This window comes from Arvicanthis niloticus, chromosome 24, assembly GCF_011762505.2.
Source record: "Arvicanthis niloticus isolate mArvNil1 chromosome 24, mArvNil1.pat.X, whole genome shotgun sequence".
NCBI lineage: Eukaryota > Metazoa > Chordata > Mammalia > Rodentia > Muridae > Arvicanthis > Arvicanthis niloticus.
The window spans coordinates 19,288,747-19,311,364 of NC_133432.1; the positions used below are offsets into that span (position 1 = coordinate 19,288,747).

Sequence of the window (22,618 nt, forward strand, 5' to 3'; positions counted from 1 at the left end):
ACATTTTGCACTTAGGGACTCCATTACCTGCCGTGATGTGCCTACCCATGATGCACCATTCCCATCCCTACCCAGCTCTGTCATTGAACAAAATCTCACGGGCAGGCTGCCCTGACCACAGATGGTAATGGAACCCTCATCCTTCCACCTGTCTCTACCCACTTCTAATTTGCCACAGTACTTTAAAAAAAAAAAAAAAAAAAAGTTCTTTTGCAATGTGGGTGATGAATCCACATGGAAGCTGGCTCCTGTTGCATGGTCATTATAATTGTCCCCAAAGAGCACCCGTGTTACTTTAGCTTATACCAGGACAGCATCCTATGTCAGCTTATATAGGATGTTATCCCAGCTCTTACACTTATGGAAATACAGCCTACTCCCCAGGTGGGGTCCTGCCCTCAGGTGGGGTCCTACCAAGCCTTACTCTTATTGCTGTCTGAAGGCCATACTCTAACTCCCACCCCATATCTCTTGAGCCTCTGTCCGGTAACCACCCATATTTCATAAGGACCCTGACTCAGTTTCCTCCATTGGTTACCAAGGGCATGGACTCTGTTTCACTCAACAGCTGGGATGCAGAGACTCGTAAGACGTCATCCCCAGTGACACGGGAGCCCAGTGACAATAGCTGTTGTGAGCGAGCACAAAATGATGTAAAGAAGGTTCTGACTGGTCCTCTTCCAGTCATGTCAAAGATACAGTGCTCAGAGAGGGAGGGAACAGCCTGTCACCTTGTGCCAGAATCCATCACCCTTGCAGGGCACAGTTCAGCAGGGCAGGACCTCATTGAGGTTCCCCTCTAGTTGGTAGCCCTACTCAGGACACTCCTCTGTAAGTATTCATGAACACTGCCTTAATCAGAGGCCCAACTCCTCTGAGTAAAGATGGACCTGGAGTTGACAGGCCAGAAAGGAGCTCTGTCAAGTGGCCATTTGTTTCATGGGAGGATGTAGACTTGTTACCTTGACATGCAAGCCCTCTGAGCCTTGCTGCCACTTCAGGGCCTAATAAGTAGAAGTGGTCTGGATTGCAAAAGCCCAGGGGATACCAGGAACCTAGCGCTTTGACTCACAGGTCCCAGCAGAGCCCAGTACATGGTGTGCATGGGGAGGGCTGGGGGAACGGGGATGGAGGGACGGATAGATGTGTGTCTGTACAAAGGTGTGAGGCTCACAGCCCACATCCCCATGACTATAAAGCACCCCTTAAAATTCTCCATGTTACTACCAGAGATGCACTTGGCCTAGAATGTTCTCCTGGGGACTGAGCCAAGCTGCCTCCTGCAAAGGAGAAGTATTCAAAGCAAGAAAGCAGGCACCCAAAGAGACCTCTCCAGGACAGACAGCGTGGGCTCCAGATGGCCAGAGACAAAGGCCACACAGCTCTCCTTTGTCCTAAACATAAGATGCTTCAGATCCCTGCATGTACAAGTATCTCTGAAGCCAGGAGAGAAAAACTGGGGTCGGTCTTGTGCTTTCCTTTGCTTAGCCTACCGAATCCTAAATGCCTGTCTGTCATCCTCATAAACTTCCGTATAATATTCTATATTAAGCTAACACCATCATTTTTCATGCTGGTATTCTTGAGTGGGATGTAGACTCTGCCAACAGGGTCCCTGGATTTACAGGTCGCAGCTCAAAATTCCTTGGGCTACAGACTAAGAACAATACTTGGCTTGGGGAGGGGAGTGTTGGCACCTCCAGGCCTGCATGCTTGCCCCATTAGGCAGACAAAGCTCAATTGGCAATGCCAGCCTCTGGGTATCTGCTCCAAACATTTCCGGCAGCCTCTGGGTATCTGCTCCAAACATTTCCGGTTTACAGCTGGTTGTAGGGGGAGCCACAAGGTGCCTGGCAGTGCTGTGGGACAGCTGTCCTGCCTGGGGGCAGCTTTCAGCTCTGCTCAGCCAACGAAGGAATTAGAATTACCTTGTGAAATCAGTAAACGGGTGACTTTGCAAGCCTCAAACATGGAGGGCGTTTTGTGTACTGCATCCCAGATTTCCAGGCTTGACACTCCTCCACAAGACTGTCCACCAGGGGGGACTTTGATTCAGTGTTTAATGGTCTGGACCATATCTGGACCTCGGTGGTCCAGCTCTGCCTAAGCTCAGGAAGTGTCTGGAACCTTATCTCTTCTCACATCCATAATTAATGCTGTTATCTTCATGGGGGCTACTAAAAACCAGATTGTAACTCCAGACCAGAATGAAGGAAAGAATAGAACCGCCTGAACACGCTGCTTCAATCAGAGGCCCAACTGCTCTGGGTAAAGAAGGAACCTGGAGTTGCCAGGCCCCCTGAAGTCTTCCTGGAAGCCAAGTTTGTATTGACGGGCCTCTGCCTACTGTGAATCAGATGTAACATTTAATGCTGCACTGGGACTCCCCTCTTCCCAGCTACCCAAGGACACAAGACGCTCAGCCCACGGGAAATCTGGTGATCTGCCGTCTCCCGTGGAAGGCTGGAAGCCTGCATGCTAGCTCACCCAGAACTGGGAAGAGAACAGAGCCCAACCAGGCTGGCAAGGGGGCGGGACAGATCTGGGAACATCTCTGCCAGCCTGCTGTTCCTGTCTGGGCCCCCATGAGTCACGGGCTTCTTTGACATCCCTGCAGAGCAGAAGGGAGGTAGTCTCATTGGGCACTTAGAAGCCTAGTCAAGGATTTCGGTTTTTTGTACCTTTAATTATGTGTATGTGTGTCTGTCTGGGTTTGAGAACGTGCACATGAGTGCAGGTACCCTTGGATATCAGAGTCAGCAGATGTGCTCGGTGATAAGTAATTGTGAGCTGCCTGATTACGGGTGCTGGGAACCGAACACAGGTGGTCTACAAGAGCATTAAGTGCTCTTAACTTTGGGGGTCACTTTTCCAGCACCCTAACAGCTTATTTAAAAGGGAATGCTGAGAAGAGACCCAGAAGTCTCTGGCCCTAAGGAAAACATGAAGGTGAACTAAGTCCTGCTCTTCAGAAGGAGCAAATGTCAAGGGTATCCCAGACGCTGGGCAAAGAGGCTGACTCGGGCTGGGACGGCACTGTCTTCTGAGGGTGGACCTACACAGGACCTGCCCCCCAACAGTGGGCAGTGACTCAGAAGTAGGAACAAAGCTATCCCGTGACTCAGCTCCTCACCAGTCCTGCCGTGCTGTATCTGAGGCTTAAAACAAATGTCACTGTCAATTGAAACTGTGACTCCGGGGCTAAAAAAAAAAAAAGGTCACTGAGCTTCCCCCCTGTGCGTGTCCTTAGTGTGAGTGTGCCTGGGTTTCTTGGAGTCTTTCCCCAGAGCTGCTTTGAAGAACAGAGACTGACGGGAGCAGAGTAAAGGGTATGAGGTGAAAAGCACATTCATTTTCAAAACGTGATTAAAATCTCCACGACACCATCTCAACTATTTTCAAGTCCGATGATACTGAACATGCTTGCTTCTCCCCGCCCCTCCATGACTGTCACTCATGTCCAGAACTCTGTCCCTTAAACAATGACTCCTAACCTCTGCTCCCTGGGCCTCAGACACCCACCACTCCATTTCCTGTCTCAAATCTGACTACTTCAGTGACCTCGTTGAAGTACAACCAACACTGGGCTTATAATTGCAGCTATTCAAGAAACTTAGTAAGGGGATTGATGGCTCAAAGCCTGCCTGGAGATAGGATGAGGACCAGGCCACCTTGGGCAACTGGAGAACCTGTCTCAAGATGAGTAAAAAGAGGGCTGGGGGTGTGGCTCAGTGGTAGATGCTTGCCCGCTTGCCTGGTATTCACAAGGCCCTTGGTTCCACCCCCAGTCTGCAAAGAAGCAAACAAGTAAAAAAGCTTGATTGTTCAGTATCGCTCCTGGGGTGGCTGGCTTGCCCTGATGTCCCCAAGGTCCACTCCTGCTGTATGGCTCGTGTTGGAATGGCCTCTCATTGTGGATGAACAGAAAACAAAACCCCGGTCAGGCTAGTATGGGAGTGGTAAAGGTCTGGGCACACCCCTGCCAGTGTGCTGTTACCATCTGTACCCTGTGAGTCACCAGGTTCCTCTGACACCCCCGGCAGAGTAGAGGGAGAGGCACGCTCACGCAGTGCCTCAAAGCCTGTTTAAAAGAGTATACAGAGAAGGCAGCAGGTGCAGATGTTTCTGGTCTTTAGGAAAAGCCAAGCTGGGTTGCTTGTGAGTTCTGTATGGGTCTATCCATCATCAGGGGAATCTGTGCTTTGGGCCTTCCAGCTTTGGGCCACTGTAAATTAAGCCCCTGGGTACACAGACACAGGTCTGAGGCTTTTATTTTGACTTGTTTTGGCTACACACCCTGGGATAATGTTAACTGTCAACCTAACAGAATCTGGAATCACCTGAGAGACGGATCTCTGTGCATACCTGTGGGGGCGATAATAAGATTTGGTCAACTGACGTAGGAAGACCCATCTCAATGACAGCTGGGACTATTCCTGGGCAGATCCCAGACTCTGTAAGATGGAGAAAGTGAGCTGACCCCTAGCGTGAGGCCAACCCTTGCTCTCTGCTTCACTGTGAAGACAATGTGACCAGCTGCCTTGGACTCCTGCCCCAGTGACTTCCCCTGCAACAGTGGACTGTAAAATAAACCCTCTCTCCTTAGTTGTTTTTGACAGAGCACAGCAGCCATTAAAAAAGCAGAGACCGCAGTGAGATTGCTGGATCAGACATAGTCCTAGCTAAATTCTGGAGGGACCCCTAGCCTGCTCTCCATACTGGCTGTGCAATTGCCACCAGCAATGTACAGGGATCCCTACTCTTAGTGACACTATGGTTTCTTCTCCCCTCGTTTTAAAGATTTTATTTTTAATTGTTTATGTGTACATGTGAGTGCAATGCCCATCAAGACCAGAAGGGGGTGACAGATCCCCTGGAGCTGGAGTCACAAACTGTGAGCCACAGACATCAGTGCTGGGAACCCAATCAGGTCCTTTCTCAGTTCACACTATTAAATCACTGAGCCATCTCCCTGGTCTCAAGCTTTTTTGTGTGGTTCCAAGGACCTTTTACATACAAGGCAAATGCTCTATCATAGACCTATATCCTTAATCCAAAAATCTCATTTTTTAAAAAGATACTAGATGGAAAGGCTGGAACACAGTTGTTAAACAGTTGAGTGTGGCCGGGTGGTGGTGGCGCACGCCTTTAATCCCAGCACTTGGGAGGCAGAGGCAGGCGGATTTCTGAGTTCGAGGCCAGCCTGGTCTACAGAGTGAGTTCCAGGCTAGCCAGGACTAAAAAGAGAAACCCTGTCTCGAAAAACCAAAAAAAAAAAAAAAACAGTTGAGTGTGGCTATTCTGTATAATACAGGCAGGCAAAGTTTCAAAATCAGCAGACCAAAGGGACTAAAGGTGTGGCTTTGTGGGGGTGTGGCTTGTGGGTGTGGCTTGTGGGTGTGGCTCCATGGTAGAGCCCTTGTCTAGCAGGGCCTAGGCCTCATTCCCCAAACAAAACAAAAAAAGCATATTTAAAATCTTCCCTGTGCAGGCTTGGCATTCTGGTTCTTAGGAGGCTAAAGCAAAGGCGTGTAGTGAGTTCTAGAACCACCTGATATACACAGTAAAACACTGGCTCTGAAAAACCAAAACCCCAAAGCACAACTTAACTAATACTGCAGAAATCTTTGCACTCCTTATTCTGGAGCCTTAGCAATGAAGGTGACCTCAAAAGCTGGACCAGAGGAGACAGACAGGCAGAGCAGAGAGGCTATGTCAAACTGAGAAAGGACTGACAGACTGCAGGACATAAAACCCAGGTGAGACAAGGTCTCATAGGAAAGACAAGGAGAGCTTTCAGGCTGGTGGTAACAGGTAGCTTTGGGGGAACCTTTTACGGCAACAGTGGCTGGGATTTTGGAAAAAGGAGAAAGTAGGGCCCTTTCAGCCCAGAAACCATCTGGAGCTGAGACCAGATTGAAGTTCCAAGTTGCAAAAAAGTTGAGGTTGGTGAACGAGGAGGAGTGGTAGACAAGGTCACACAAGGTCACTAGAACTCCGTGTATTTATGGGCGGCACAGGCGGGAGCACACTGAAGAAGCCAAGATCTGCTCCATCTGCTCTTGGGATCGTGGCAGCATGACAAGCAGGGAAGGGAGTGGGGCTAATTAAGAAAACGTTTTGCATCTCAGTAAGCAAAAACAGTAGCCTGGCATGAGTTCCAGCAGCTATGGAGGCCAGGTGTAGAGCTGGGGCCTGGCCAGCAACCCCCACATAGGTGAGGAGCACAGGATACAGGAGCAGACAGAATTCAAGATGAGCCATTGTTGTTCTGGTGTGGGCTCCCAACACAGTGTCTTGTAGATGTCTACATAGAGGTTCAGGTTTGAAAAACTCTGATGGGTGCTTTAGCAGGCCAGGCGGGGTCTCCAGCCAATTTGGTTGGGTAGAGTTCGACCATTCCATAAGCCCTTCCTTCCCTGTGGTTCCTCCCAGCCCCTTGGAAGGGATCCAAAGTGGGGTTTGGCAGTGGTGTTATTACCTGGTCATGCTGCCAGGGCCCTCGAGGGAAGGCCTTTCCAGGGGGCCTCAGGTGATATTCCCTCTGCACGGCAGCCTTTAGTTCATCTTCCTGGAAAAGAAGGAAAGGGCGTGGTGAGACAAGGCGGGGCAGGGGTGGGGATGAAGTTCTGGTTTAGAGACTAGCTCTAGCCTCCGTGCTAACTCAGAACCCTCAGCCAGGCGGGACCCCTGTCATCTTTCTTCTACCTAAGCCACGCATACCCCAGTTACAGAATGGGACTAGCAATCTGTACCATGATGTCATGTGACCACAGAGCTGTTTTGGGTACCGAGGGGGCAAGGCTCTGCCATCCAGTCTTCTGGCAGCTGTAGAAAGGCCCAACTTGTTTCTCTTATTAAATTCCATCTCACTGGGTCCAGTCGTTGCAACTGTCTAATTCAAGGCAGGAGACGCCATCATTCCAAGACAGCATCAGGCAAAGAGAAAGACGTGCCACCTCCTCTTCCTCCTGTTGCAGTGTCTCCAAATCAGCCCAAATCACAAACTGGTACTTAGAGGGCCACTTTCAACCCTAGTCTCCGTGGCAAGGGTCAGCCACAGAAAGAGGTGATAAAACATAGACCAACCAAGAACAGACTGAGCCCTGGGCAGTGATGTTGAAGACCGTGGTCAGTGACAGATAGGAATAGATGAGGGAGACAACCGGGTTAAGTCTGAGCAGGCTCCATGGCTGAATAGTAGTACGAAGTGAGTGTTTCACTATGTAAGCACATTGCTTACCCTCAAAGAAGCCCAGGGAAGCATGAGCAGGGGCACTCTGACTGTGTCTCCAATGCTGATACTTAAACCGTGGGCTGTGGTGTTCCCTGCGGCAGCACAGCACACATGCGGTCCTCGTGTGCATCCCTCACCATTATCCTACTAAACTCTTGGACAGCAAGATGTACCCTAAAAGCCATCATGGGTGACACTAGAGAGAACTCAGGGAAATCACCACTCAAATGAAACCGAGCCAAGACCACTGTATATACCGGGTATGTGCTCGGGACCAGAAGGCCTCTAGAATGTGTAGGCTTGCAGCCGCAATACGACAAATTCATCTCTACCAAGCAGCACGCAGGGTGATGGCCAAGCTGAGGATGCACAGAAAGAAGTGGTAGGGAGGCCTAGGGACTTGATACCTGAGGCAGGGTTTCCTCAGGGTGAAGTAGCCAGCACTGGGCACGCCTGTCACACATGTGCATGTGGCTCTGTTGCATGTCAGAATAGCCCCCCTGCGGAGGTGGGTGCCACCGGCTGCTGACCACAGCTGAGGGCTCAGTAATTAAGCTTAGCTACACACGCCCACAGCCTGGAGATGGAGAGACTGTGACTCACTCTCTGTCACGACTGTGCTGAGGAGTGATTCGGGGAACAGGGTCCCTCCCCCATGCCCTCCCTCCAAGTCTCTTCTGACCTGGAATAGCATTGCAAAAATCAGACAATCTGGCTTGCACAGATTTCGTTGCTGCCTCGGATAGTTAATTCCGTGTGTGTGTGTGTGTGTGTGTGTGTGTGTGTGTGTGTGTGTGTGTTTTCACATATGTGCGCATACAGGTAGAAGCAGGAGGATGACTTTAGCTGTTACACAGCGATGACCATCAGTTTGTTTTCTGAGGTACGGTCTCTCACCGGACTGGAGACTGTTAATGGCCTGACCTAGCCAGCAAGTCTAAAGGATCCTCCCTTCCCATCTCTATCCCATCTCTACCTCTTCAGAGCACGTATCTGGCATTTTTTTTTTTTAATGCAGGTTCTAGGAATTGAACCCAGGGTCTTCACACTTGCTCAGAAGGTACTTTACCCACAGAGCCATTTCCTAGCCCTCAGAGGGTTAACTCTCAAGTGATACGTGTAGTCAGAGTCTTTGATCTTTGCAGTTCAAAGGTCAGTGGAGGAACAGGGTTCAGGATGAGTAAGCTGAGAATGTATAAGGGATAGCACACCCCCACACATGAGACAAGTATGGTAGCACCCTCACATGAGACAGGGCTAGGAAGCCCCAGGGTCTACACTGCAGACAGGAAATCACCATCTTCATATGCCCTGCAGATGGGCACACAGCTATGAGAAGCAGCTGCAGGTTAGTGACCAGAAAGTCCCAGGACTAGACTTGCGACCTCTGGGAATCCAATCTTGAAACCTCCAAGCTAAAGCAGAAAGTCTTTATCAGACCTTCAGTGATCATTGATATACCAAGGAGGAAAAGCTTGATTTGATTTTTTTTTCTGATGTGTTAAGCAGAATTATGAGGGGGAAAAAATTCCAATTAGGATGAGGGTGTGAGCTAAGACCTGCTCGATCGCTTGAATCTCAGCTGCCCTCCAAGGGACATGTAGGACTGTTGGTCCATGTGCAAGAACATTCTAGACTGATGGTGAATGGGGTGTGCCCACTTGGGTCAGCTGCAGCACAGCCCCAAGTGTAAGAGCCACTCGGGGAGAAGGGTGCCCAATGTCGCCAGAGATGCGGTGCCTTCAGCAGCTGTGACCATGGTTTTCTCTCCTGATTACTCGTCTTTTGATATATGGTCTAGTGACTCAAATAAAAATATGCATAGCTTATTTGTTCCCAGAATAGACACGTCTACAGGTTGGATTTGGCTTGAAAGTGGGACACTTTATTAGAGATGTCAGACAGAGACAGAATTCAAATACTGATGAGTAAGGCGGAGGCACAGACAGCTGCTGGGCAGGAGCTGCCCTTGTGCAGGGAGAAAGATGATGCAGGGTGCTGGGGTGAGCACCTGAGCCCGATGTGGCCATGGGCACTTCCTGTGAGATGAACTGTATTCTCTCCAAATTTAGACCCTGGAGCCTCAATGTGGCAATCAATATGTGTAGACAGGGACCTTGGGAGATCTGTAAGGTATCCTTACAATAATGCAATCAATTACAATAATGTAAATAAATCTCTCTCCTCCTCTTCCTCTTCCTCCTCCTCCTCTTCCTCCTCCTCTTCCTCTTCCTCTTTCTCCTCTTCCTCCTCCTCCTTCTCCTCCTCTTCCTCTTCCTCCTCCTCCTTCTCTTCCTCCTCCTTCTTCTTCTTTTTCTTCTTCTTTCTCCTTCTCCTCCTCCTCCTTCTCCTTCTCCTTCTCCTTCTCCTCCCCCTCCCTCTCTTCTTTCTTCAATTTGCCCCCCTATACACACTGTCATGTAATTACACATCCACCCACAAGCATGAAGGGAACTTCAATAATATAGAATCAACCAGCTCCTTGATCTCAGGCTTCAGCCACTGACATATCAGTTATTTAGTGCATCCAGTCTAGGGTTCCCTGACTGACCTATCCTGTTACCACAGCACAGAGAGGTAAGCAGGGTTTCCCTAGTTTCCAAAGAGCATAAGCATACCAAGAACTTGTTAAGGGGGGAAAATGGGCTTAGAATGCTCAAGAAATGCTCAGCATATCGATACACTTCTCAGTGATGACATAGACAGTAGGGAAACTGAGGCAAGACGGGAAAGCAAGTTCTCTGGAGAATTTGTGGGTTCTGCTTCCTCTAGACTCTGGCCTCAGTGGGTGCCTGACACACTGAGTCATTGCCACATTGACATTGGGTGTTCGAAACATAGCCCCTGTCCCCAGCCTCATGAGAAAGAGAGCTAGGACAGGTAAAACTGACAGACGCAGTAAGGGAGCTGGTCATGGAACACCATGGGGAAGGAGTGGACTGTGGCCTTCCTAAGATACATGTGGAATGAGACACAAGTGAGAGAGGCCCTCAGAGTAAGGATGAGGAATAGGAACTCACGAAAGATCTCATGGCGCATAACTGTGCCACCAGACAGGACTGGTAAGGTTGAGCAGGCTCAGACCTCCGGGAATCTCAGCAGGAGTGGAGCCAGTTCCCTGCCAAACTACTTGATCTGAAACACGGAACCATAATGCCCCACTGAGAGGATCACGGCTTTCAGTCATGTAGCATAAATGCCTGGAGTCCTCCATGCTAGTGAGGTACCTAGAAAGGCCAGTGAGCTTCCCTTCCTGGACATTCCTTTCTGAAAAGGGGATCTAATCCCTGGTTCACCCTGAATAAGGTGTATACATTCGCATTCTCCATCAAATAAAAATAGTTTGGACAAGCAAGGACTGTCTCCTTCATACATGCATAACAATAATAATTATAGGTAAAGAAGTTGTGAATTTGAGAGGAAATGGAGGCATGTGTGGAGTAGGAGGGGTGGGAATTGTGATATAAATACAGTATGAAACACAAAATTCCCAACTCCCCTTTGGAGGAAAGGTGGCTCTGTCCAGGGTCCTGACCATCTCCAGCTACATCTGCCCAGCGGAGCTGACGCCAAGACAGGCAGCTAATTTGCTGCCTGCTGTGTAATCTGGATAATCACAACCTAGAGAGCCTGGACTGGAGGTCTAGTCCCAACCGGTCCAAGTGTGATCATGATGAAATCATTTAACCCTTCTATTTTTGGTGATTCTCACGAGATCATTTAAATAGAAAATACCATTATGCAAAACAGCGGGGCTGCTGCCCTAACAAGTTTGCCTTCCTGGAGCAACAGGGAAGGGAAAGCAGTTCTAAGCCTCAATATCCTTCTGCTCCATACATTGTTTAATTGTACTCATATTAAAAATTTACAAAAGATAATGCCGTAGATGGAACGCATGTGTTTGTGACCACTGATTAATGCTTGGGAAAGCCGGCCATGGAACCCTCTGAGATTCGTGATGCTTAGCTCCTGCCTAAGAGAACTTCTGGGTAATTTTTCACTCCTTGCAACCTTTTTCACAGACTGACCTGTGGATTTAGGAAATGTATCCCTGGAGAAAATGCGACCCCCATCGGTTGTCACCCAAAACTGCACACAAGAACACACAAACTACTCCTAACTCCTAAAAAGGACTGAAGGGTATCTGTGATAAAATAGCCATGCAATGAGACTGTTCAGAACAGCAAGCCAAGAGGAGGAAATTGGACAGCTGGAATGCCACACCTAGGACATTGGTCTGCTGCTACATGGTACAACTAAGCTCAAAGTTCACTAGCTACTAATTCAGGAAGGAAGGCACATCAATTATATCTCTGTTACTGTAAAAGATGAGCCTCTGTGGGTCTCTCCACAGATAACGAGGCTCTGAAAACATTAAGTGACATTTTTAAAAGTCACTTCCTCCAAAGTGAATTTATTAATGGTTTAGAGACAATGGCCCTCTTCCATTAAGGCTCCCCCAGTCTTTCTACCTCTCCTTCCAGCCCTGGCCCTCCAGCTTTGCCTTGTTAATTCCCCCCAAAATGACTACTTCAGGCAAGCCAGCAGATGAGGATGCTGGCACAGCAAACTGTCCCTGAGGAAGTGATATGGTGTAAGATATTCATATGGAGTAACCATCTTGTTGCCAGAGAAAAACCTCATCAGCACTCAGAAAGACCGATTCCCTTCCCAAAGACTAACCACTAAGAATGATGGATGACTGACTTTCCTTATGCTAATTTAACCATAGACAAATGATAGATAGATAGATAGATAGATAGATAGATAGATAGATAGATAGATAGTTGGATGAATACATACATACATACATACATACATACATACATACATACTGCTTAAAATGATATTGTAGACATGTGTGGTAGTCTACCCATTAAAACCAGCACTTGGTGATGCTGAGGCAGGACAGTTGCCATGAATTTGAGGCTAGCCTGTGGTACATAATGAATAGCAGGTCTTCTAGGGCTACATAATAGGACCTTGATTTTTAAAAATGAAGTTTTTAATTTCTAACTAAAAAAAATTTAAAACCTTTTTGAATGTTTCTAAGAATGTTCTTGAATGCGTATATACCTTGTGGACACCTGTATGCATTTTTGGTGAATGTCCTCTGAGGTCGGAGTTAGTGGCTGTAAGAGGAGCATACATTTAGTATAAGCTTGGAGCTGTAGGCTTGAAAGGATGGGTGTATGAGGCCCTACGGCCTATATCCCACCAACCACAGCCTTCTTCCCCATAGAAGCCGTCTGATGAGGCTCCTGGTGGCCTTGGGTGTGGTGATGCAGAGAGACCGCCCAAGGCCCAGGCCATGCTTACAGATACCCAGCAGACTTCTTCATCCACAGCAGTCATCAAGACCAGACATCTCTAAGAGCCCACATGATCCCTAAGCAAAGCAGCCTGGACCCTAAGATCCTGATAGATGGTGGGCAGCAAATATTCAGTAAGGACCAAGGAGATCTCTAGTCCTCTCATCAGACAGACAGACAGACAGACAGACACACACACACACACACACACACACACACACACCTCATTTTCTACTTATGCTATACCATCAAGTTATTTAATGTTCCTAACACCTCCTGCTCTCACTCTGGCAGAAGCGAGCACCATCACCCACACTCTGGCTAGACCACTGTGTGATTGCTACGGCCACCATATTTTAGGTGACAGATTGTGGTACAGGCCAATAGAAAATCAGCTCCAGCCTCCGTCTCCCTGATGCAGCCTCCTCCCCTAGGCTGTTCACAGGGGATCTGTCACATCGCAAAGGAACGCCCTTTCCTACCAAGTCTACAGGCCCCAGCACTCAGAGCAATGCCTCCCAGTGCCTGGGATGAGAAAAGATGACTCTACCCATCTCACCTGGACAAGATATGGAGGAGCCATCAGCTTAAAAACAAACCTGGGTCAGTTCTGAAACTGTCCCCCTTTTCAAGCAGAACTCAGGTGGAAAGGAAGACCATGTTAAGCACAAAATCCCTGCTCTGGCTGCCTAAAAGCACTGGCAACGAGCAAGCAGTTCTTGCTTCCTGCAGTGTCACTGGGCTGGCTCTGAAAGCTGACACGAGGCCTATAGAGCCTTCATGAGAAGCAGCTCCCAGAGTGTGCCCCACAGCTGAGAGAGTAAAGGCATCCAGCATGGTGGCAGATATGTGTTTTGAAGGGTTAGAGATCATAACCAATATTAAAAGATAAAAAAAATAATAGAAAAATAAGGGTTGATATTTTCTGGCAAAAAAAAAAAAAAAGCTAAAAAAAAAAAAAAAAAAATCTGAGAATTGCTGAGTCTGCATTTCCAGACAGTCACACTCATCGGGCCTGTCTATTTGTAGGCTTCTTCCAGAGGCTAGCTCAGAGAGGTTAGGAGACTTAAGGAGGATCACACAGCTAATCTATTTCATCAAGAGCCCAACTCACTTGCTCTGTTTTGTTGCTATAACAGAAACATCTGGTGTTGGGTACTTTATAAAGAAAAAAAGGTTTTCCAGGATATGGTTTGAGAGGCAGAACATCTCAGATCAGGCAGGACCTACCACATCCACATCCAGGCTTCAGTCAGTTCCCAAGGCTGCACCATCAGAGACTATGTTCAGGTGTCAGGAGGCTCTGCAGACTCTCCCAAGTGGTGCCCACTGTTACTACTCTGCCCTCCATCTGGCCTGGAGCTATGCATTTTTTTTAGAGGGCTGTTCCCCTCACTTCCCAGGAGAAGCATCCTTCTCCTGTGAGCCTGACCACTCCTGTTTTCAGGCCCAAGATGCCAACTTCCTCCTGTTTTACCATAGCTTCACGCATCAGCTGATTTAAAAATGAGCTCTCAGTACCCACTAGACGTTCAAAAGCCCAAAGCAGAAGCGGGCTGGAGAACTCCGACTGTATCATACCTTCGAGGACCACACTGTCTCACACCAGCCCTTTGGGCTGTTGCATACACTGTCAGTCTAACAAATGATTAGATGCTTACAGTTAGGGTTTCATGGCGGGGCAGCACCTTAGCGGGTTCCTAACACAAGGTGTGTAACACAAGATGCTTTGTGCAAACTGAAGAGCCTCCTATGGGGAAAGGAGTGTCCTGATATCCTGACCATGGGACTCTGACCAGATGACTTGCTCAGAAGCTCCCAAATATTGTCAATATTGGGGCAACGCCAGGGAACTCCAAAACAAACCCTGATCTTGTGAGCTATATCCTAGTTGGGGAGATACACAAAGGGCCACGGCATGCCAGATGGATTGGGGTCTAGGAAAAGACAAATCAAAATTAAGTGAAGAAAAAGAGAGAAACAGAGCTATCTGGGGAAGCCCAGGAAGGAAATAGTCTATGGATAGCTCAAAGCAGAGGCTCCCAAGGAGATGAAAACAGGGGTTCTGGGAGAATCAGAAGCAGGTAGGGCTTCAAGAGATGATCAAGAAGATAAGGTAGGGGCAGCCAGGATGCTATTAACCACAGCTAAGGCCCAGCATACAGCACCGGGCAAAACGTATGGCCTCATGTAGAGTCACATTATCTAGCTAGAGAGAGCGCCATGTGCGAGCTGTCATCTTTGGACCGACCAGCAATCCCTCTGTGGACCTAGTGGGAATCTTTCTGGTACTGTAGCTTCACTGGGACTCTGAACCCTGAATTTTCCTTTTCCTGAGGAACTGAGGCCCCCAGGGAGCCTCGGACATGAGACATCATCTCAAGTCCATAAAACTCGGCTCAGCTTCACACCGACGGCATCTTAAGTCTCAGAAGTGAGTCTCTATCACTGTGGGTCTGCTTAATCCCCTAACTTTAGAAACACCTAATCGTCTGCAGAGAACAAGGTAGCAAATGGATTTGAGGAAAAAGGTTGATGGGTGAGAAAGAGCCCTTGAACGCCACGGTTTCAAGTAATTACTAAAGGGATGAGTCTTCATCAAAAATAATTCATCCCCTCTTTGTGACACTGGTTGTTCTCAGATCCACAGCAGGGCAGGGAAAGGCTGGATGCTATAGTGCCACCCTAGTGGATGACGAAGGGGGGTGACTAAGGTCTGACTGGCTCAGTACTATCACCCCAGATTCATTCATCAGGGTCCTGTGGCAGACAGGAATCAAGAACCTGGGTAAGGAGGTGAGGACGCAGAACCCTGGTCCTTTATCAACACTAACTACTTAGTGGGACCCTACTGTGGGCCTGTCCTGTGAAGTGATGTCTGCCCAGTGGGTATAAAGGATGCAGAAAGTGTGGGTGGGGTTCATGGTGAAGTTTGATCCATAGAGAAGGAAATCATGATACCTGCAGGTGGAATTGGAGGGATTTGTGGTCAAGGGAAATAAACCAGAGTTGGAATGACAAGGGGTGTGTGTGTGTGTGTGTGTGTGTGTGTGTGTGTGTGTGTGTGAAAGAGGAGCCTGAAAAGAAAGAAAATGATCTTAAGGGCAATCTTTTTGAGTGGGACAAGGATTGGGTTTTTGTTTATTTTGGGTTTTTTTGTTTTATTTTGTTTTGTTTTTTGAGATAGGGTTTCTCTGTGTAGCCCCAACTGTCTTAGAACTCACTCTGTGGACCAGGCTGGCCTCGAACTCAGAGATCTGCCTGCCTCTGCCTCTTGAGTATTGGGATTAAGGGCATGTGCCAAGACCACCACTCAACAAAGGTAAGAGAGATGGGTCAGTAGTTCCTGTTCTTCTAGAGACAAGGGTTCAATTCCAAGCATCTACATGGGGCAGATCATAACTGCCTTCAACTGCAGCTACAAGGAATCTGATGCCCTCTCCTGGCCTCTGTACTCAACTGTACTCATGTGCACTCACACGTGTGCACGCTAAAAACCAAACTATGGTCCTCTGCAAGAGCAGTATGTGCTCTTAACCACTGAGCCTTCACTTCAGCATTCATAAAATAAAGCAAATCTTTTAAAAAGAAATACAAAGGGGGATAATGGAGTCTACGTGGCACAAAGGTAGAAGGGGCGGGGGCTGTCTGGAAGGAAGAAGGGAACCAACAAGAGGAGGGCAGAAGGGACGGCAAAGGGGACAAATAAAGACAAAATAGAATGGCATACATGTATGAAAATGTCATGATATTTACAACTTTGTATGCTAACTTAAAGTTCTAAATAAAACGTAAAAGCCATATGTTCAATGAAGCCCGGACAATGTGGTCTATCTGTCCCTCAAGGTTCTCCCTACTGTCTTCCTCTCCACAGGGTTGCCCTTTAGTCTTCCGCTCTGTGGGATATTTAAGACTATTTGGAGGTCCAGAATGGCTCCACCTCCTCTCTCAGAAGCTCCATATTGCCCCACACCTTTGCCAACACACAACCGTATTAGTTCCAAAAGCCTTACGTTACATGCATATAAAGCATTATCTTGTTGACTCAATTCATTTCTAATATTTGTTAGTTTTACATTTTGCAGACGTTTATCAGCCAAGGGCCCACATACATATTCGCTTCTGTTTTGGGGGGAAGTGTCTTATGATATGAGAGAAACACACCTCCAAAGGTTTACCTTCCTAGTAATGTAAAGGAAGTGGGGTGGCCATCCCAGCTCAGAGAAGATTTAACCCTGTCACCACCACATTGCTGAGAAATGAAGCTAGGATTCGAAGAAACCAACCACAGGTGAAGAGACCATGAGCTTTCAGGGCTAAAGGACCCTCTCAGAGCCTGTGGGCTAGGGACTGGAAAACACGAGATGTATCACAAGGAACTACCCTACACTGTTCAAGGAGGAGCTTGAATTCTCTTCAATAAAGAACTCCTCATAGCCGGGCAGTGGTGGTGCACGCCTTTAATCCCAGCACTTGGGAGGTAGAGGCAGGCAGATCTCTGAGTTCGAGGCCAGCCTGGTCTACAGAGTGAGTTCCAGGACAGCCAGGGCTACACAGAGAAATCCTGTCTCGAAAAACCAAAAAAAAAAAAAAAAAAAAAAAAAAAAAAAACCTCCTCATTTCCCAGGTCTTGGGACCCACAAGGAGACAGCACAGTAGAGCCAGAAATGTTGTCAAAATATGAAAATCAAGATAGCCAAGTCACACCTTCATCCCCAAGAGTTTTAGACACTGGTGTGTCTTGTGTCCAGAAGAAGACACTGGGGTTGAGAATGCCCATTGTTCCTGCAGAGGACCTGAGCTTGGTTGCTACCATCCCCAAGAGTTCTGGAGACTGGTGCATCTTGCAAGAAGAGGGAGCTGTAGAGATGGCTCAGTAGTTAAGAATGAACACTGGGGGGGGGGGGGGCAATGGTTCAGTGGTTAAGAGCACTAGCTGCTCTTCCGGAGGTCCTGAGTTCAATTCCCAGCAACCACATGGTGGCTCACAACCATCTGTAACGGGATCTCATGCCCTCTTCTGGTGTGTCTGAAGACAGCTATGGTGTACTTATATACATAAAATAAATAATTCTTTTTAAAAAGAAGAATGCTCACTGCTCTTGCAGAGGACCTGAGTTTGGTTGCTACCCCACCACTTGTAAGTTCACCTCCAACGCCCTCTTCTGGCCTCCATGGGTACCTGGACCCGACATGCATGCACACAAACAGACACACAATTAAAATAAATCCTTCATAAAAGAAGGTGGCAAGCCATCCTTCTTGCCAATGTGACCACAAGGCAAATGGTTTCGAGGTCCTTGGAATCTAGAAACTGTCACCGCTCAACAGTTGGCTGCGTTTTTCTAGAAGGTTTCTCAAGATGGAGGAACCCACCACGGTTGCCGTTGACTGAGGGTGACCTGCATGTTGCTTTGCTGCCAGAACACCTGCTGATCAACCATTCATCTTGAAGCTGTCAGAGCACACCAGGAAGACCTGCCATGCTTGCGCTAGCCACTAGGCAGCTTGGCGTCCTCCCTTGCTCTTCATCTCAGTCCAGCCTCTTTCGTCCTCATCCTGCCTGCTTCCTCTCTGCCTCACACCAGCCCCTCCGAGCCCCTGTAGAGAGGACATGCCATGTGTTCTATGTGGGACTTTGTTCTCCATGAAGTTGTCACCCTGGGCGACCAGTTGTGTGGTCAGAGCCAGGCTCATAATAGAGCCCTAGCTGCTTCCTTGGATGGTACCACCAAGCTGGTGCCGAATCCTCACAGATAGTGAGCTAAGGAGAACCCGGCCACTGGAAAGCCTGCCTTGGGACTCCTCTCTCCTTCACCCTCCCCTCTCTTTTCCTCAGCCCCCTTAGCATGCTGCTCACACCTGAGAGTCTCAGACCAGAGCAGGCAATGTTCCTGTCTGAAGATTTCAATTCTGATACAGAGTCCTTTGTTCTGGCGATGCACAGAGAGGACTGGAGGGAGAGGAGGGAGGCTGCTCTGCCTGCTGGGAGCTTGAGCTCAGCACGGACAGGAGGAGAGCTGGCTGGGACTCATGGTCTGACCCAGAGAGTGCTTGGATCCCTGAGCCACAGTGTCAAGCAGTACCCAGCCTTAGCAATGTGCCACGTTAATGTGCTCCTGGATGTTATTTTTCTTGAGAACACGTTTTGGAGAACCTCGCCAGGACAAGGTTCAAGCATTTTCTATCTCTTGGGCAAATGTTGGTTTCTTCTGTGGTGGCAGTTGAGACTGTCTCTGGACCAAACTGCATCTAACAGCTTTGTTTTCCAACAGTGTCATTTGGAATTTGGGGGCGGGGGCAGGGGACAGAGGTCATTCCTCGGGTCTGCCCACCATTTTTGAAAGAGAGTTTCTGATTGGCCCAGAGTTCACCAACTAGGCTAGGTTGAGAGCCTTGGGGAATCCCCCTGGCTCTGTCTCCCAGCACTGGCTTCCCAGGAGCCACAAGCTTAGGTTGTGCTGCAAGCGCTTTCTCAGCTGAGCTATCCTTCCAGCCATGATTACTTTAATCTCCAGTTTTTAAATTCTTCTTTGTTTTTAGGTTTTTGAATTCTGTATTTTTATGAGGAAATGTGTGTCTCCGGGGATACATGGACACACGGATGTGTGTGCAGTACATCTGTCTATGTGAATGCGGTACATGCGTCCCCTGGCCCTCCTGTGAAAACCAGAGAACAGCCTTGGGTGTCATGGCTCCCCTCCCACCTCGTCTGAGGCAGCGTCTTTCTTCTTTGTGGCCGTGTACGCCAAGTTAGACCTGTCCTCGTGTCCTGTCTCACCTTAGGTACACGAGGAATATAAACATGGACTACTGTGTTTAGTTTTATGTGGTTTCTGGGAATACAAACCCAGGTCCTCATACTTGTTATAGCAAGGGCTTTGCCCACTGAGACATCTCTTAGGTCCAGGAGCCTTTTCTGGAAACCGACAAGGTGATGAGGAGGAAAGAATCTGTTGATCTGACTCCCTGGCCCCCAAAGCCTGGGGAATACAGCAGAAGTATAAGAAGCTAAGTTAGGACTGAGTCTCAGCAGATGCAGGAGACCCTTGGCAGTCAGCCACAGCGCCCTAGGTCATGATTAAAGTATGGGACACAGCTGGGTCTCCAGATATACCATGACTAGAGAGGTAACATGAAGTGTCCAAAGCTCACAGCGATCTCCTACTAACCCGATCATATTGACTGTACCTTCCAATAAGCATCTTCTAATGTTAATATAATGGATTTTTCTTTTCTTGCTGTGACTTGGCTACTCGAAAATTTCAACCCATATTGGACCCCACAGGTCCCGCTGTGGTCCTGTGAAGGAGAGCTGAGAAAGGGTGATAGAGGGGAGAGCCTGACTCAGAATGATTCGGGCTTCACATCAGAAGAAGGGACACCACCCCCTCGCTGACACCGTTAATCAAGCACGGAAGCCCGGCTTGTTTCTTCCCGTCGACTTTCTTGTTTACAGTTTTGTTGTTGTTTATTTCTGATTTGGGGGTTTTTGCAGGGGTACAGTGTCTCACTATATAGCCTTGGCTGTCCTGGAAATCCCTATGTAAACCAGGCTGATCTCAAACTCACAAAGAATAACCCACCTCTGTCTCCTTAAAAAGAAGATTAAAGCCAGCATACTTGGCTTTTATCATTTTTTTTCCTGCTCCAGAGGCAAGTTGCCTAAGGTGGCAAAACTATTTGTGCCCATAACTGTAGCTAGGCTCGTTCATTCATACGCATGCACGCACGCACACACACACACACACGCAAGCACGCACGCATGATGCACTTGACAGCCGTGTGAAAGATTCCTTTGGTGCTTAATTTATTAACCCACACTCTGAAACCAAGACAAGTCATGTAGATAGCCCAGCCATGCTAGAGGAGCTGAAAGTGTCAGAAACCTCAGTATCCCCAGTCCAGTCACCTCTGCTGGTCAAGAGGGAGCCCTGGAAGCCCATGCTGGGTCTATTCCAGCAGTTTTCAACCTGTGGGTTGCGACCTTCTCTGGGATCACATGTCAGATATCCTGCATATCAGATATTTGCATCATGATTCATAACAGAAGCAAAATCGCAGTCATTAAGCAGCAATGAAATAATTCTATGGTTGGCGGAGGGAGGGGGGCTCACCACAGCATGAGGAATTGTATTAAAGGGTCGCACTATTAGAAAGGTTAAGAGTCACTGCTTGCTCCCCTGATACTGAATTGAACTCCCCTGATACCTGCTTTTGCAGAGAGAGAGCAACCTGGAGAACAGGCTGCAAAAATCTCTGCATTTTTCCGAGTCTTGGCAGCTAAAGCCTTTGAGGGATCAGGGTCTCCTTGTTCTCCCCTTAGGCAGTAGAGCTCGGAGCAGCCAGACTCTGTCTAAAGACAGCAAGCTACATTCTTAAGCATGTGTGCGTGTGCTCCTGCAGCATCCTCCAAGCCCTGGATTCCTTTAGTGTTGCATAATATAGTTGGTTTTCTAGCTAAACAACCGTGGTGAGGAGGCGGCTCGGGAGCATGGCTGTATGAATCATTTAGGAAGATGAATCTCGATTTATGTCCGCCTAAGGTTTTTGTCTCACACTAAGACATCCTTAGGCAGTTTAAGGCCTCAAGATACAATAAAGCCCACAGAAACCTCCTGCCCAGGCAGCAAAGCTGGGTGGATTACAGCTCCCACGCTGGAGGGAAGGGAGGTTACTAATCTAGGCTATTGCCGTATCCTGGAATGGGGTTAAGATGTGGCTTCATCATTTTTAGATGTTAAATTGATGTTAGGAACTCACTGCGGTATGGGAGAGATTTGAGAAAGGCTGCCCCAGCGTGGCTTGTCCCGCCACCTGTGTGGGACAGAATGACTCAAAGAGCCCACAGTCTCTGTATTTGTTTGTTTACATGGGGTACGTGTCAGCAAACATTTTTAAATGATATTTCCTTTATGCTTGTGTTTTATGTGAATTGGTGGCTTTCCTGCTTGTATGTCTATGTGGGGGAGTTAGATCCCCAGACATGTATCCCTATGTGAGGGAGACGGAGTTTCAGACAGTTGTGAGCCGCCATGTGTGTCCTGGGATTTGAACCTGGGCCCTCCAGAAGAACAGCGAGTGCTCTTAACCATAGACCCATCTCTCCAGCACTGTCAGAAAACATTTGAGCCCACTAAGACCGGCCAAATGTCCCCTACGACGAACGCCAAGCTACCTTTGGCACAAATTACCCCTTCTTTCTAAAAGTAAATATATTCATAAAAGAAAAGGGTTTTTCCCCCCTCAAGACAGTGATAAAGATCACTCTCAGAAAATGGCTTGTCTAAACTATAGGGGAAGCTTCTGCAATAACGGTAATGTTGACAGCTTATGGTTGGGACGGGAGTCCTCTGTCCACAGAGCCATCTTGGTGGCACGGTGATCAGTAGCACATGCTCAGTCATGACTCTAAGGATTCAACCTGGTGATTCAGACAGCACAAACAGCCAGTAAGATAGCAACAAAAACGTCAGTAGATGTACACATGGGCAAGCATCCACGACCGACTTCTGTCTGTGCTGACCCTCAACAGTACAGTGGTCAGCAGATCTGTGAGTGCCTAGACCAGAGAGAGGTTCTCAACTGGTGGATTAAGACCCCTCTTGGGGAGGGGGTCGAATGAGCCTTTCACAGGGGTCGCCTAAAACCATCCAAAAATACAGATATTTACATTGTGATTTATAACAAGCAAAATTACAGTTATGAAGTAGCATGGTTGGGGGGTCACTACAACATGAAGAACTGTACTAAAGGGTCCTAGCTGAATTTAGGAAGGTTGGGAGCCACTATTCTAGACTGACCGAGAGCCATGCACACTGTCCAAGACAGTCCCCAAGGGCCCTTACATCAGTCCCGCTGTGACCTTCAGTTCCTGAGGGTCTCATTTATCTCACAGAGCTTTGCTGGAGACAAACTGGCATGATCCAGATTGACATTTTGCTAAATTCATAGCAAGTGCCCAGAGACATGCTAGAAGTTGTCAACACCCTGCCTGTGACAGGATGCTCTTCGGCAATGCTGCCAAGACCAGCAGAATAGGTAGGGAGAGGATGGGAGCTGGGTGTGG

General features: G+C 48.2%; 1 protein-coding gene across 8 annotated transcripts in view; it reads right to left on the bottom strand.

The window, feature by feature from the left end:
- Window positions 1–22,618, bottom strand: part of Rimbp2 (RIMS binding protein 2) — a 192,793-nt gene that overhangs the window by 81,204 nt on the left and 88,971 nt on the right. For all 8 annotated transcript variants that reach the window (XM_076922982.1, XM_076922988.1, XM_076922983.1 and 5 more), the window contains one exon: window positions 6,482–6,571. The gene's annotated coding sequence lies outside the window, so the exon portion shown is untranslated. The remainder of the gene's footprint in view (window positions 1–6,481; window positions 6,572–22,618) is intronic.